General features: G+C 30.2%; 1 long non-coding RNA gene across 1 annotated transcript; it reads left to right on the top strand.

The window, feature by feature from the left end:
* The first annotated feature begins 54 nt into the window (after nucleotides 1-54).
* LOC111616872 lies at nucleotides 55-5,386 on the top strand. The gene is made up of 3 exons (XR_002755335.1): nucleotides 55-135; nucleotides 3,137-3,214; nucleotides 5,323-5,386. It is a non-coding gene; the product is annotated as an uncharacterized LOC111616872 (long non-coding RNA).
* The last annotated feature ends 1,839 nt before the right edge of the window (nucleotides 5,387-7,225 follow it).

Here is a 7,225-nt window from a genome sequence, read left to right as displayed (position 1 = left end):
ATTACCAATATTACTAAATTAGTGTTTTTATAATGTAATATGTATATATAATAGGGAAGACCAGGATTACCTGGTGTACCTGGCCCTCCTGGACCAAGAGGATTACCTGGAGAACAAGGAAATCAAGGTTTTAGGGTATGTGTCAATAAAAATTTATTTTACAAATTAATTTATTCTTCTTTCTTTGTAATCATTATTTTCATTTGGAGAGCCCCAACATAGAGTTTCGGTTATGTATTAATTCTTTGATAACAATTTTAATTGCATTACAAAGAGGAAACCTTTGAGCAGTTAAAACTTTATACTTGAATGAACATTTTTGGCCATGTAAATGGCAATCTTAAGGTTCCAAAGGTTGAACTAATATGAAACTCAAATTTTAGAATACATAAAGAATGACACTTGCACACAGTTTCCAGAAGAATACAGTAGAATAATGGATTACATTGTATCAACAGGCTAATTATAACACTTCAGCTTCAACCAAGAGTGAAAATAAATTCTTTTTGGTGACATACAATGATGATCTGCACTGTCTCCTATGTGGTTTCAAGCTAGTCAAGGATTCAACCATAGCATAATGTAGGAAACCAATGGTTTATTGCTTGCTTAATGAGGTTCAAACATCAGGTTCAAACATCAGGTGTTTACAAAATACCCATGTTTCATCCCAATTTTAGAGTTGCATTGTCATATGTTAGATATACCTCAAGATTTGGTTATGAGTTTGAAGGAGCAGAGAAGGGATATCAACACTAATAAATATAATATAACCCTAGTGGCTATCAACAAATATAAGATGGGATGAGGCCAGGATTTAAGAAGGTTTCTAATATGTCCAGAAATAGATTTATGAAGTTCTGCAAATTTATATACAGTGGATGATTGGTTAATGAACATAATACGTTCCAAGATTTTGTTCGCTATCCGAATTGTTCATTAACCGATTATCAATTCACCATAGGTTTGTATGGGAATTTGATTAATTCGTTCTGGAGACCCCAAAACATAAAAAATATATACTTTCTTACTACATTCATTTATATGTAATAATAAAAATACATATCTATGCAGTCTTGAATTTTTATTAGTTATGCTTTTTTGTTTGTGGGGGTTTAAGAATCTGTCTAATGACGATTACTTTTCTCTCTTCTTCAGGATTTTCATAAGTAATTAATAGCATTGTAATTGTAGAGAAGCCTATTAACCTCAACCTGGTTTGTATACTATTCTAATACTGTTGATCTGACATCCCCCACTTCTTCAAAAGATCTTTAATTAATAGCAAATATCGGCATTAATCCTGTTTTTCGTAATAAAACATATCTCGCTGAGTTTCTTGGTGTTATTCATTCAAGAGTTCTTGGCGCTCTTCTGTCATCAGATCCATTTCAGGTTCCATTATGAGCTCTTCAATGTTCTTTATTTCTCAGAAGTGATTTTTTGTTACTCCTTTAGCTGCTTGAGTCTTCTTGATTATACTGTATTTTTCTTAGATAAGATTAAACTGCAGCCTACTGTAGACCTGTTCAAGCCATCCTGCCCAGCAACATCAGACATCTTCTGCCCACTCTCTATCTTTGCTATTTTACCTTTCAAAAATAAAACTCAATGCAAAACTTAATGAGTGCCCACCCGACAGTTTCACGAATACTATAAAAGAATTGTTTCTGACAGAAAAATAAAAGGCTGGAATTACAAGGGAGAGTTTCAAAGTTTGGAGGAATACTATCTGATCAGTATATTCTGGATTGAGCGTTGATGTTGACATCTCCAACACCGAAAAGTTTCGAATTGTTGCCTGAAGACAAGGGAAAATCAATCAGTATTTGCTATTTTCATTGCTTCTTTTTATGTTTGTTCAGTGAAGTGTTCATTATCCGAACATGTGTTTGTTGTCCGATCATAAAAATCTTTCGTGAAAGTGTTCATTATCTGATTTATTTGTTAACCGATTACCCACTGTATAAGCCATTACTGTTGGATTATTAATAAGAAAGATGATACATTTCATTCATCCTGGAAGTTCCTCCTTAAGGAACACATCAATTTGACTTCTTTATTGTTATTATATACTTTTATTCTCTTATTATTAGTTGTAATTTTTAAAATTAATTTCATTATCTTAATTTTTAATCTTTTGATGTTATTTAATTATATATATTTAATGTTATGTATTCTAGAATTTGAATTTCATATTAATTCAATTTTTGGAACCTGAGATTGCCGTTTACAAGACTGAAAATGTTCATTCAAATATAAAGTTTTGACTGCTCAAAGGTTACTTCTTTGTAATTTATTTAGTGAAGCAGTTGTTCATTACTTTAAGCTTATTGTAATTGCATATGAATATGAAATTGAATACCTATTTTTTATTAATACCTCATTAATTTTTATAATAAGAATGAAACAAGTCTTACTTTCTCATGAGTAAATTCTATTTAATCTTTGATTTACTCTAAATTTAAACACCTGCATTAGTACTTATTATAAAAATTGATATAATTATTTTTAGCTTATGCAAAACTTGCTATATGACTAAATTTTTGAAATTGTAAATTATTAAAATGATTTTTGCCTAATATACTGTAAATTTCAGCATATTAGTAGATTTGATGTATAAAGCCAATCAAGANGTAGATTTGATGTATAAAGCCAATCAAGATTTTTAGTTCAAAATTCTGATTTAGACTTATAATTATTATTTTAAAAGTGATTAAAGTCTCTGGACATGAAGCAGACTGGAATTGAAATGTGAATAAGATATATGGTATTTATATTAGATATTTGTTGGAGATTTTTCAGACTTTAAAAGTTGGCTTAAATGTTGCAATTTATGTTAGTCAAATGTATTAGTCATTTGCTATTATTAAATGACTAATACATTATACATTAAATTATTAAAACTTTAAAAAATTGACATAATTTATAATATAACACAACATATTTAAATAGATAAAAGAAACCAATAATTAAAAATTATTAATATTAAAAATTTAGAAATTAAAATGGTTAAATTTTTAATAGCAACTAATTTATTTTTGATTTTAAAATGATAATTGATTAGTAATTCTATTCAAGGATTAAACATTTATTTGTTAAATAATATATTGTAAATAAAATATTTTTATTTTAGGGAGATCCTGGAGAAGGTGGAATTAATTCAATTGGTGTTAGAGGAGATCGAGGAGAAGATGGCTATCCTGGAGAACGTGTACATTAATTTTTAAAAGTTTTTTAATACCAATAATTGTTTTGACCATAATAATAATAATAAATTTGAATTTAATTTTACATAAGATTTAAATTAAATATAAAAATTTAGAAATTTATTAATTATTCTATATTGTAAAATATAAGTACAACATAGTGTCAAGTGTTGTCATGTCATATCACTTCTTGTCATCTGATATCATATCATATCATATCATTTGAAATCCCACACCACTAACATGGATCTGAAATGATATTTTTACTAGGAAATACTTTACACAAGTTTGATGTAGCATTCTAAAATATGATGCTATAGACAAGATAAATGTAGTTGCATTTTAAATGAAACACTTGCTTATAAATTTCATGAGTTTGAATGATTATATGTATTAAAAAACTTTAAAATGGAACTGTTTTCCTGTAGGCCTTGATTGGTGTAGTCATAAGACTAAAGTCAATCGGTAAGAACTGATTTAATATTCACATAAAATAATAACACCAATACAATATCCAGCAAAGGAAAAAGAACTTTACTGCAAACAAATGCTTTTATCTATCTAAAATGAATATTTTCAGGTTTAAGTGGTAGAACACAAAGTATGCTTAAACCTGAAGATGTCTGTTTTAGATGGATGAAAGCACTTGTTTGTAGTAAATTTGTTTTTCTTTTGCTGAATATTAATGTTTGTGTCATTATTTTACTTCAGTACTAACCCAGTTCTCATCAATTGACTTTAGCCTTAATAATGGCTATGCCAACCAAGGTCTACAGGAGACTAGTTGTGAAACTGTGCAGAATATTGAAGAAGTTCAATTAAAATTGACCAATTTTTTTTAACATTGTCAAATCAGTATTTTAAAAGACTAGTTTCATAGTATGATTCCTCCATGAAAACAATAAGTACAGTAGTACCTCAGGATACGAAATTAATCCATTCCGAAACTGAGATCATATCATGCAAATGTTGTAAGGTGAATCATTTTTCTTCATACGATTACATGTAAAACCAAATAATTCGTTCCAACACAAAAAACACACTCAAATTAAAGCTAAGTAGTACATTAAAAAGAAATAATAAATATAGTAAGGAAACACTGAAAAATGCATTTTGTAGTTGTAAATGTATAAATAACCGTAATAGAATAATAATTGATAAAAAAAAATGTAGTTTTATTTGCACTTTACCTTTGAGGATAGATGACAGTGGAGGTGTAAACTGGTGGAGGAGGTGAGGGAGAAGGGAAATGATACTAAAACTTAACTTACATAGCATAATGTAACAATAACTTAAAAATAACTTAACACTAATTTTTTATTCACTGCTTTTTGCTTTCTTTCCTTTACTTCCACCAGCACTTTCACTGGATAGAGGTCGCTTGGTAAAATATCTATCCAAAGAGGTTTGGCTTTGCCTACTTTTTAAAATGTTTCTAAAATGACTTAGGCAAGTGTCATTACTCTGAGCAGCAATACAGCCAGTGTGAACCTTTTTGGGATGTTTCTTTTCAATAAAATCAGTCACTTTCTGATAATACCTCAAGATTTCCTTTATCGAGCAAGATTCTTCCATGATGAAGCAAACACGCGGACTGAGACCGATGAACAGAAGTGAATAAAAAATGGCACTGCAAACTAATGTAATGTTGTATGGTCAGTTTTTGTTCATACCGTGGAGCAAAAATATGTTTGAATTTCTTGTTGTATCCTGAAAATTTCATATGCTGGAGCATTCATATCCCGAGATACTACTGTAAAAATATACAAACATTAAACTGATTAAAGGAGCCAAAATTTTATTAGATTAAACAATTTTTGGGAGACCTCTGTCTCATTGTCATATTCCTAGAACATTTGAATCAGAAAATTTGAAAAACAAATTGAACATTCAATGGAACTTTATAGATGTTCTTGTGCAAATTTTCTGATTTCAATGTTCTAGGGACCTGGTGAAGAGGTATCATGAAAAACATTTAATCTAATAAAATTCTTTATCCTTTAGCTTGTTTAATCAATTTATCATTTGTACATTTTTACTTGCTTAATGTTTTAAGTTATTAAACTGTCTTAAAGTTATTAAATTACACCAAAATCATTTATTTTTATTTTAGGGTCCTGTAGGATTAACAGGTTTTACTGGAGAGAAAGGACCAAGAGGCAGTCCTGGATTACAAGTAATTTACTTTTACATTAAATTATATTATTTTTGAAATAATTGTGACTGTTGTGTTTAATTTTAATTATATAAACATTAAATTGTAACATAAATAATATGAAAGATGTTACAATAATCCTTTTAATATATTTAGAGTTATCTGTGAATATAAAAGGTTTTAATAAATAAATGAACTTTTAGTGAATATTTATGCTCTGAGAACATAACATTAATCTAACATTTCATAAGAAAATATTTTTAGAGCTTAAAAATGCATATAAAATAGTAGAAAATTAGAGATTAATTTTAAAATTATTTTGAAAATTATAAATATTCATACAAATATATACAACCAAAACCTGATATATTAAGCAAATATACACCCACAACTGCTGTAAATGAAGGGCTAAATTTGGATATAATCAATGGTGATATTCAGTGGGTTCGCACAGGTTTGGCTGAACCTGTTGTTAACATTTTAAAAGTTTTCCAAACCTTGTTAAACACATGTAACATTTCTCAGTGGTTTTGCTTCTTTTAAAAAATATATTAAAATATACATACAGTGGAACCCCGGTTAACGAACGTAATCTGTTCCACGAGTCTGTTCGTTAACCGAAGCAATTTTTCCCATAGAAATTAATGCAAATACAATTAATTCATTCTAGACATCAGTATTTTTGTAATTTTATTTGTAAAATGGGTTTTCTTTAACGAAAATATAGGAAAACGTGCTTATAAACAGTCGATCTAGGTTAAATTTTTGGAAAAGGGGAAAGATTTGATGGGTTAAAAACATCACATATGGTTGTTAAAGTTCTAAAATGACAGATAGAAGAAACAATAGGCTAAATTATGAGCGAAAGGCTTATAGGTTTATCAACAATCTCTGATCAGAGTTGACAAACAGGTGTCAAATAAATGCCTCGGAACAAACCTTTCTTGTGACCTGATCTGGTTTCAGTTTTCACCTGGAGACAAAGAAGAAAACAATCAGGAAGCGAGGAATGGGACGCAGGACTAATCATAAGGTGAGATTCAAGAAAGAAATACTATAAAAATCCCGAATCTCAAGGTCAAAACGCAGTTTTCCTAAAAATTCTATGGCGATTAATCTGTGTCGTCTTCATCTGGATTAAGCCTGAAGTCATGCCTGCTAAAATTTATGTTGTGTCTCGCGGACCGCTCCAGTTGTTGCAGTCTGTCACCTACCATCGCTTCTGTGACCAAGCGAACCCATCTCGTCCACTCTGGGGCTACGACTAATCAGCTTGCACTATTGTAGGACCAGCAATATGCCACTCGTCAGTGCCGAGAGAAAGTACTGTAGATAAGCCATTTCCAACTACCCAAATATGTAAGCATCTTCCCGTTCTAATAAACGATTTTCACTGTAAGGCTAAGACTCCACTACCGTAAAAACAGTGTAAAAACCCCTCGCCGTAAAAGCTTTTAATCACGTGACTCCGATATCTTACGCTTGAGCAGGCCGTAAAACCAACGTGAAAGCGAGTTGAGCAGTGTTTAACTTTGGACGCGAATACGGCTGTAAAACGGTACCATCCACCAATCAGAAGTCAGTTAAATCTAGGTCATTGTGACGCGGTGCAAAAATGGTGAAAAACGAGCTTTTGTGTGCTTTCCCTCGTGTCTACTCTAGAATAGATCTGGAAAGATTTATTGAAAACGTCCGAAAGTATTCGTGTATCTACGACAAGAAGTATCCGATTATAATAAAGGAATGCCTAAATCACGCGATAGGGATGGCCAAAGGAAAATCCTTCAATTTAGAGGAGTATATAATGAAAAAAAGCTAAGCTTAATAAGTGCTGTATATTATCTTAATTAATAATACAATA

The sequence above is a fragment of the Centruroides sculpturatus genome, unplaced genomic scaffold (assembly GCF_000671375.1).
Source record: "Centruroides sculpturatus isolate CEXI.00-Female unplaced genomic scaffold, Cexi_2.0 scaffold4226, whole genome shotgun sequence".
Classification (NCBI taxonomy): domain Eukaryota; kingdom Metazoa; phylum Arthropoda; class Arachnida; order Scorpiones; family Buthidae; genus Centruroides; species Centruroides sculpturatus.
Note: the sequence above shows the minus strand (reverse complement) of the source record. Positions and strands in the feature narration are given on the sequence as shown.